General features: G+C 46.3%; 1 pseudogene; it reads right to left on the bottom strand.

Annotated features, from left to right (window-relative positions):
- Positions 1 to 6,129: 6,129 nt before the first annotated feature.
- LOC137161206 (olfactory receptor 4D1-like) lies at positions 6,130 to 8,087 on the bottom strand (annotated as a pseudogene).
- Between the last annotated feature and the right edge of the window lie 1,763 nt (positions 8,088 to 9,850).

Raw genomic sequence — 9,850 nt, 5'->3', positions numbered from 1 at the left:
ACTCAGGAAGTTTTCCCTAATGTCGAACTTAAAGCCCCCTTGCTGCAACCTAAACCCATTGCTGCTTGTCCTGTCCTCAGAGGTGAAGGAGAACAGCTTTTCACCCTCCTCCTTGTAACAACCTTTTATCTGCTTGAAACTTCTTCCCATGTCCCCTGGCCCCTCCAGTCTTCTCTTCTCCAGACTAAATAACCCCTAATTGTTCAACTTCCCCGCATAGCTCATGCTGCCCAGACATTTAATCATATGTGTTGCTCTCCTCTGGACTTTCCCCAATTTATCCACTTCTTTCCTGAAATATGTGCCCGGAACTGGACACATGACCCACAACTAAGGCCTTTCAGTGTGGTGTAGAGAGAAATAATTGCTTACTGTGTCTTGCTCACAACACTCCTGCTAATACAGCCCAGAGTGGTGTTTTGGGGTTTGTTTTTCTCTGCCGTGTGCTGTTTGTTTTTGCACAGGGCCAGCTGCACAAGCAACAATATTCCTGGGCAAACGGCCACTCGGGGCAACAGACCATCAGGAATGGGGAGGGGTGGCTATACTGTATACTGGGCATTGGGGTAGTAAAGCTTAATGTGGCCAATGTTATATGTATCCTTCCTCATGGTCTCTAGATGGCAGAACATCACAGAGAGCAGCAAATAGACAGTAATAATGATTAAACCTGTGATTTCAATTACAAATGTTCCTTAAGTAATTCAGAGTCAAAGCACAGTGTGATAAGATTGAGGTCTGTCCCTTTGTTACAGCCAGTGTTCAGATTAGACAGTTACCCTTCAAAGCATTGAGCAACGCGATTACATCCTGGTCTGCAATATTTTTGCCAGAGATCAAGTAACAAACAAAACCAAAAAAGTATTTTGGTATTTTCCAAAATACACTTCTGTGAGCCTCAAATATCCAACAGTTGGGCCGCATGGACAACAAAGTGTGAAATTCTTCACACTGGTGATAAATTGGAATGAGACCTTATTACATGCTTAGGAAGCCAGTCATGCTAGGAGAGGACTGGGAAAAACAATCTTCTAGATAGTTTTGCATTCAGAAATATGTGGATATTTCTATTCTTCCCAAAAGGCTGGATCTTTCCTGGGCAAGAAATGTTGATTTTATAATCTCAGGTCTCTAACCTCCATGCTTCCATGGTCACTTGTTACCTGGCAGCTCTGTGTTCTTGGGGAACCAGGGCGCAAAATCCAACTCTCTCTGGCTCATCTGAATACTCCCCCCCCCCCCCAGCCCCTGCTTGAACCAGAAACCAAAGGCATCTCAATATGAAAAGGCAGTGGACACAACTAAAACCCTCCCATCAAGGGTGATACAACTCCCCATGCCTCAACTACATCAAAGATGTAAAAGGGAGGCATCTCAATTAATACATTGCATGGAGCACTCACACCTGTACACACCCAGCTCCGCAGTTATCAGACCATTCTAGTTATTGATATGTAAAACACTGAATATGCCTGGTTGCATTGTGAGCTCCCTCAAGGAAAACTGCCCATAGCCAGGAGTGATGATCTCCTTTTGTCCAACATAAAGAACACCACTCGGGGATACATCCTTGAGACATTGTTTACCCATAAACAAACCTGGCATCTACAAAAACCCTTACCCAAGTTCAAACCTCTTGTCTGATGCTTGGATCCAAATTCTGCATCAGTCCCACTGGAACTTTCCCTCTTCCTGACTGATCGTGTTGGGGGCTCTGCCTGTCTACAGCGCTCCAGACCCTAAGCTGGACAGCCTGTCTCCTAGGAACCTCTGAGCTGCATTGAGTGGTGAGACCCCCCGCATTTCCCCTTCCCCCAACACTCTCTCTCTCTCTTTCTTAGTCCAGGTATAACTTTCTACTTTGTAATCAAACCTGGGCTAGCTTTCTCCAATACCCCAACTGTAATTGTGTAGTATTGTAAGCGTTTGATTGTTTTCTCTCCTTGTATGGTATTACTATTAGTATCATAAATGTTATATGCCTGGCAATAAAATAACGGTTACAATCATGCTGGTTCCCAGTATTTCTCTATCCAAACTTTATTTCCTCCGTTGTGTTATTGCCTTCCCTGTCTTACTCTGCAGCAACACTTCTTTTACCTAAGCCAAAGATCCCTGGACTGCCCAAAAATCCTATGGGGTTTCCTGCTAGAACAATTGTGGTGTAAAGGGCCATATGATGGGGAAAGCTGAGAAGTGCTGCTCTGCCTAGCCTATGGAGTCCAGGGGCAAATAAGGGTGGTGGCTGAAAGTGCTGTTTGACCAGCCTGATTGAGTCCAGGGACAAAAAGTGCTGTTTGGACCCAGCCTGCTCAAGAAGTGTGCTCTATTCTGGTGTGTTGCAAAGGGGCATATAAGGGTGGCCTCTGAAAGTGTGGTATCACCTAGCCTGATTGAGTCCAGGGACAAATAAGGTGTCAGCTGAGAGTGCTGATAGCCCAGTCTGCTCAGATGCACTCAGTTAATCTGGAATGTGTGTGTGTATCTGGGGGGGGGGGTTTATTTGAAACTGGTGCTGGAGGAACCTAGCCCTGAAAACCTTAGGTCCTGCAGGATAGCTCAATTGAGAGGGGTCTTGTAGCCATATGAACACACAAGTAACACAAGCACTACATTAGTAGAATCACACCCCTAAAATCACACCCCTTCCACGAACGTAACCCTAATCACACCCCTAGAATCACCCCCTCCTTTTCCAGGAAGGTAATCCTAATAAATGAGCATACCCCAAGGTGAAAGGCAAATCTGGTAACATTAGGCACCTAAATCCCATTGACAAGCTGGCCAAAAATCCCTTTTGAAAATGGGATTAGACTCCTAAACCACTTAAGCACCTTGGAAAATTTTACCCCAACCTTTCTCCCTGTCTAAATAATGATGATACAAAACTGAACCAAGAGGACTTTTTAAAATTCTTTACCTTGAGTTTGGACAGATCCAAAGACATCAGCTGTGGATTGGGCCTAAGGGCTTTGCAGAAGGAAAATCTAAAGCTAATATAGAGAAATCTGTATTAATATAGCAATCCGGTTAACTGTGCAAACACTCATTAGATGTGAAATGAATGTATGGAGCCAATTGATAATTATGCTATTTATTGATTATTTTATTGTTTATTCTGTTCGGAGGCGAGAGGGGGCTGATATCTGCTCTCTGAGATGCTGGGTCCCTGGGACATGGTCTCTGGGGCATGTAGGAGCAGCTGGAACTGGATTTGATGCCTGAATAACATGTGGGCACTCAGGGGAGTGCCAGGGAGAGCCTCCATCTTCCCAGCCACCCCACCCAACCACCCCACCCAGATTTCCCCCATCCTCACACACAGCCCCCCACAAAATACACACACAGTCCTCCCCGCCACACACATCTCCCAAGGAGAACCGGGCATGGGGGTGAGGGGCCTGGCTTTGGGGGGGGCTTTACATAGTGGGGCTCAGGATGAGGAGACCCCTCCCAAGCCCATCCAGGGTCCTAGCGGCAAACTCCGCTCAGCTCTGTAATTGGCTCCGCCAGCGGCCCCAAATCATCAATACCCAGAGCGAGAAACGTTCAGACATCAAAACAAACTAATTCCCCAGGGGATTTGCAGTCTAATCTCCATGGTTACGTAAATGGCTCTAACTCCCATGAAAGATACGGGAGGGAAAAACAACAGCTTCCGTTAATGCCAAGGATTGACACAGCACAGGCAGGGGGAGTGAGGTCTAGTGGTCAGAGGACTGGCCTGGGAGCCAGGACTCCTGGGTTCTTTTTCCAGCTCTCAGAGGGCAGTGGGGTCCCCAGAAGGGACCGGCAGCTCATCGTGTCTCAACGTCTGTATATCTGAGGCCAACGCCTAGCAACTGAAGTTAGACCAAGGGTATTACAAACCTCAGTTAGCTAAACTGTTCTGTGCCGCAGGTGGACAATAGCAGGGATTGCTCTGCACCAGTCCCTACGGCCCCCACGATGGCAGGGAAACGATTAAAGGAGATACAGCCAGCTAGTTCTGGCAACTGACCCCCACCCACGGGCTGCAGAGGAAGGCTGAACAATCCCAAGCTCACTGCCAGTCTGAGCTGGGGGAAAGTTAGACCCGGAGCATGTGAGCAAGACGCAGCCAGCCGAGCACCTGAGTGTTTGACTCGGTGCCACCTCTGAGCCCTGGCCCACCCCACCCACTGTCCTATCTCCAGCCAGGGCTGTCCCAGTGCTTCAGACCAAGACGACAACAACACAAACAACCCCCCTCTCCCCAAAACCAGAATGTTGTTGCAGGGGGAGGTGACTCCCCTCCTCACCTTTGCCGGTGACTAGCTGAAACCCTGAAGTTCTTAGGAGCGTCAGACATAAACCACAAGGGCTCTGCAGGTTTAGATCGAGCAGGGGGCTCGGACTCCTGGGTTCTATCCCTGGCTGGGGGAAGGGCGTGTGATCCGTAACACAGGACTATAGTGTTGCCATGAATTTGGTCCCAGTTGCACAGGTATCAGTATCTTGACACCACCAGGCTTGCTCCTGACAGACAGCAGAGAAAAGGAGAGCAGAGCTTTGCTGTCTGGACCTACGTCCGAGAACACATTTACCCAGGGAACAATCTTGAAATGCGGCTGCTCAAAAAGGACAGAGATGCCAGTCAGCCTCCTCGCCTGCACACTTGGTTTGCTTTGCTACCCTCTGTGCAAAAACACACACTCTGCCTCCAGCAAGGCACCTTTCTGGAACATGCTGTATCTAGTGGTTCTTCGCACTGTGTGTGTGTAATGCCAGATCAGGTTTTCCCAGTTCCTGTGAACTTACAGGCAGTCTCACTGCCTGACTCCTGCTAACTTTATTTTCTAACAGCAGGGCTTGACCTGGTTCTATCATCACCTTGGTTATCTCATCAACGAGCCATTTTTTATGCAGCAGGTGACCCTGATAGGCCATGCAATATGCAGTGTGTGTTCCCCCAGCAGGACTGGAGTCAACAACCCCTAGCAGGGGAAGATCTCATATCCCAATGCCCATCCCATTAGTCTGCAGGAGAGAAGAGTGGGGGGGATTTGATAGCCTCAACTACCTGAAGGGGGGGGGTGTCCAGGGAGGATGGAGCTAGGCTGTTCTCAGTGGTGGAAGATGACGAACAAGGAGCGACGGTCTCAAGTTGCAGGGGGTTATGGCTACCTTCTGTGACTTGTGAGGCACTTGTGAGGCACTCAGATACTCTGTTATGGATACCTTATAAGTATCTAAAATGGAAAGACTGAAAATCGTGGCCAACAGCTCTATCTCATGGAGACGGTAATCTGTTTCTTTCATGTCATTCTTCTCCTGAAAAGTAAAGTAAATATCATTTGAGATCTTTGTAAATACATTTTTATTTCAGGAATAGACAATCAAAGACAACGTTAGTTGAACCTATAAATATATAAATATAAATAGATCTATCTATTAAAACAAACAAACAATCCAACCCCTTAATTCTCGGTAAAAGGAAAGACTGAATTATATTAAAACATATTGCTGACTTGTCCTTTGGGAAATACAAATAAGCTGTATATTTGTAAAAGACAGGAAAGGGGAAGCCATAAAATATCAGAATATCCCAATTAATTTAGAGGAACATTCTATAATAAAATCTTCATACCAGTTAGGAATTATTTATATTACATAATTTTTTTCAATATTTTTCTCCTCAGAAGAAGGTTATGATCTTTGTGATTTCTTCTCCAGGGTTTGAAATCATTCATAGGAAATTCTTTTACCCGAAATTCTCAAGGTCATATCCTCATCTGATGTAAAATATTTACAGAACACACTGAATAGCATCAATGGGGAATCTCAGCCATTGACTCCAGTGGAGCCATTCAGGTTTACAGCTGGGGATTTGGTCTACTGGCTGCAATGCAACAACTGCACATTGATTTACACCAGCTAGGAATATGATCCATCTAGTCTAATGGAGCTATGCTGCTTTACAGCAGCTAGCTGCACAAACTTCAAAGGGGATTATGGTCCATGGTCTGTAATTTATTTACGGATGCAATGTTTCATGAGTGTGCAGGATGTGATATCTTTCGATGGAATACACAGTTCACGTGGCGTATGCATTCCTTCTCTGGTAAGTTGAGGTCTGGTTTCTTATCAAAATGATCCCTCAAAAATAAATTATGTCTTTAGTTTCCTCCCTGAGAACAGATTCTGCTCATCAGTCTCTTGATGGCCTTTTTCATCTCAGCGTTTCTCAGCGTGTAGATCATTGAGTTCAGCATGGGGGTGATTATTGTGTAAGTGACGGACACCACCTTATAGAATCATAGAATATTAGAGTTGGAAGGGACTTCAGGAGGTCATCTAGTCCAACACCCTGCTCAAAGCAGGACTAACCTCAGCTAAATAATCCCAGCCAGGGATTTGTCAAGCCTCAGCTTAAAAACCTCTAAAGATGGAGATTCCACCAACTCCCTAGGTAACCCATTCCAGTGCTTCACCACCCTCCTACTGAAAAACTTTTTCCTAATGTTCAATCTAGACCTCCCCAACTGCAACTTGAGACCATTGCTCCTTGTTCTGTTATCTGCCACCACCGAGAACAGCCTAGCCCCATCCTCCCTGGAACCCCCTTTCAGGTAAAGGCTGCTATCAAATCCCCCCTCATTCTTCTCTTTTGCAGACTAAACAAGCCCAGTTTCCTTAGCCTCTCCTCATAAGTCCTGTGCTCCAGCCCCCTAATCATTTTGGTTGCCCTCCGCTGGACTCTCTCCAACTTGTCTACATCCTTTTTGTAGTGGGGGGCCCAAAACTGGACACAATACTCTAAATGTGGCCTCACCGATGCCAAATAGAGGGGAATAAGCACTTCCTGCGACCTGCTGGCTATGCTCCTCCTAATGCAGCCCAATATGCTATTAGCCTTCTTGACAACCAGGGCACACTGCTGACTCATATCTACCTTCTTATCCACTGTTATCCCCAGGTCCTTTTCTACAGAACTGCTGCCTAGCTCGTCGGTCCCCAGTCTATAGCTGTGCATGGGATTCTTCCTTCCTAAGTGGAGGACTCTGCACCTTTCTTTGTTGAACCTCATTAGATTTCTTTTGGCCCAATCCTCCAGTTTGTTTAGCTCCTTCTGTGTCCTATCCCTACCTTCCAGGGTATCTACCACCCCCTCCTCAAGCTTAGTGTCATCCACAAACTTGCTGAGGGTGCAATCCACCCCATCTTCCAGATCATTAATGAAGATGTTGAACAAAACCGGCCCCAGGACCGACCCCTGGGACACTCCGCTTGTGACAGGTTGCCAGCTAAACATGGAGCCATTGATCACTAAGGCAAACTTCTTGAAGGGCCGAGCATAGATGAAGATGACGGGTATGAATATTAAGCACACTACGGTGATCTGGGTTCCACAGGTGGACAGAGCCTTGCACTTCCCGTCCATGACGTGTATCCTGATCTTAGATGATGGCGTAAGAAATCAGCAGAATGATGAATACGACTACGAGGAGCACTCCCCCATTGAAGACCATCTGCAGCTCGACCATATGGGTGTCGGTGCAGGCCAGTTTGATGACCTGTGGGACATCACAGTAGAAATTGTCCAGGATGTTCGGCCTACAGTACGGTAGCTGGAGGAGCAGTCCAATCTGAGCAGCAGAGTGAGCCAATCCACCCAGCCATGCTAGTGCCACTATCCCCACGCAGACACCCTGGTTCATGATAATCAAGTATCTCAATGGTTTATAGATGGCCACATACCAATCAACCGCCATCCCAACAAGGAAAAATATCATCATGCCCTTGATGAAGTGAAAAGAGAACATCTGGAAGAGGCATTCTTTGAACGAGATGGTTTTGCACTGGGAGAGGAGACCCCAAAGCATTCTAGAGGTATTAACGGATGAGTCGCTGACATCTAGGAAAGCCAGGTTGGCCGGCAGGAAGTACATGGGGGTGTGGAGCCGATGGTCTGTGATCACCGTGATGATGATGGTGAAATTTACCAAAAAGGTGGCCACGTATACGATGAAGAAGATGATGAAGAAAAAATGCTTTAGCTCCCGGCTCTGGGTGAGACCCTGGAGGACAAATTCAGTCACCGTCGTGGTGAAGTTCTGCTGGCCCATTTTGCGCACTTAAAAAATACCTGCCTTTGAAGAAAAATAACTATTATAAATAAGGCCTTTTTCTAATTCTCCCTTCTTTTCCCTCCAAATGACTGATATCACATTCATTTTTATTCATGTTAGCTAACAAGCTTTATTGGGGAATTTTCTTAGTTCTTCTCAGTTGAACACTGTGCCCTCTGTCACGCTGGCTAGATTGCGGGGGGAGGGGGGGGCATTTATTATGTTGTTTAACATCAATATGTCAAAATCATGGTAATTCATGTGAAATATGCCATGCCAGGTACTGTTAGAAAGGCTATAATGTGCTAAGTAAGATGATGATGTTTATGTTCATGTGTTATATGTGTAATGGAAGTTATGGATATGTTTGATACATCTGTATTTCAAATTGTACTGTGTCTGGGTCACACCCCAAACAGGAGGGCTGCAGCACTAGCCTGCTTAATGGCCCATTAAAGAAATTCACAGGTACAATGGGCCGAGGGGGAGAAGCCAGGCATAGAATCATAGAATCATAGAATATTAGAGTTGGAAGGGACCTCAGGAGGTCATCTAGTCCAACCCCCTGCTCAAAGCAGGACTAACCTCAGCTATATCATCCCAACCAGGGCTTTGTCAAGCCTCAGCTTAAAAACCTCTAAGGATGGAGATTCCACCACCTCCCTAAGTAACCCATTCTAGTGCTTCACCACCCTCCTAGTAGAAAACATTTTCCTAATGTCCAACCTAGACCTCACGCCCTGCAACTTGAGACCGTTGCTCCTTGTTCTGTCATCTGCCACCACCGAGAACAGCCTAGCCCCATCCTCCCTGGAACCCCCTTTCAGGTAGTTAAAGGCCGCTATAAAATCCCCCCTCACTCTTCTCTTTTGCAGACTAAAGAAGCCCAGTTCCCTCAGCCTCTACTCATAAGTCCCGTGCTCCAACCCCCTAATCATTTTGGTTGCCCTCCGCTGCACTCTCTCTAACTTGTCCACATCCTTTTTGTAGTGGGGGGCCCAAAACTGGACACAATATTCTAAATGTGGCCTCACCAATGCCGAATAGAGGGGAATAATCACTTCCCGTGACCTGCTGGCAATGCCCCTCCTAATGCAGCCCAATATGCCATCAGCCTTCTTGACAACCAGGGCACACTGCTGATTCATATCCAGCTTTTTATCCACCGTTACCCCCAGGTCCCTTTCTGCAGAGCTGCTGCCCAGTTCGTCGGTCCCCAGTCTATAGCTGTGCATGGGATTCTTCCTTCCTAAGTGGAGGACTGACTCATGTGACTCTGGACTCCATTTTATTCCTGTAAATTTCCACAAGCAGCATGGCAAAGGCCAAAGGACATAAAAGGCAGCTGCACTGCATCCATTTTGTCTTTAGTCTGTCTTCAGTCTTCACCTACCTCTGGATCAGCTCATCTACAACTGATCTGAAGCTGTGAAACAAAGGACTGAGACCCATCCAGGTACTGGATGTTCACCAGAGGGACCATACAAGCCTGCAAACTCCATAATTCTATTAGTAACCTGATATATATGGACTTTCACATCATTTGTATGTATCTGATTGCTTTAAACCTTTAACATTTCTCTTATAGTTTGTTTATTTCTTTTTACAATAAACCTTTAGTTTTAGTTACTAAAGCATTGGCTGGCAGCGTGGTATTTTGAGTAAGATCCAAACTTATACTGATATGGTGCTGTGGCTGACCCTTTGGGGTCAGGAGAAACCTTTTTGGAAAAGAGCATAGCGTTTTAAATAACTTCTCT

This window comes from Emydura macquarii, unplaced genomic scaffold, assembly GCF_026122565.2.
Source record: "Emydura macquarii macquarii isolate MOO-44397 ecotype Brisbane River unplaced genomic scaffold, CSIRO-AGI_Emac_v2 contig_2287, whole genome shotgun sequence".
NCBI classification, from domain to species: domain Eukaryota; kingdom Metazoa; phylum Chordata; order Testudines; family Chelidae; genus Emydura; species Emydura macquarii.
The sequence above is the reverse complement of the archived record's forward strand: the minus strand, read 5'-3'. Positions and strand labels throughout refer to the sequence as shown.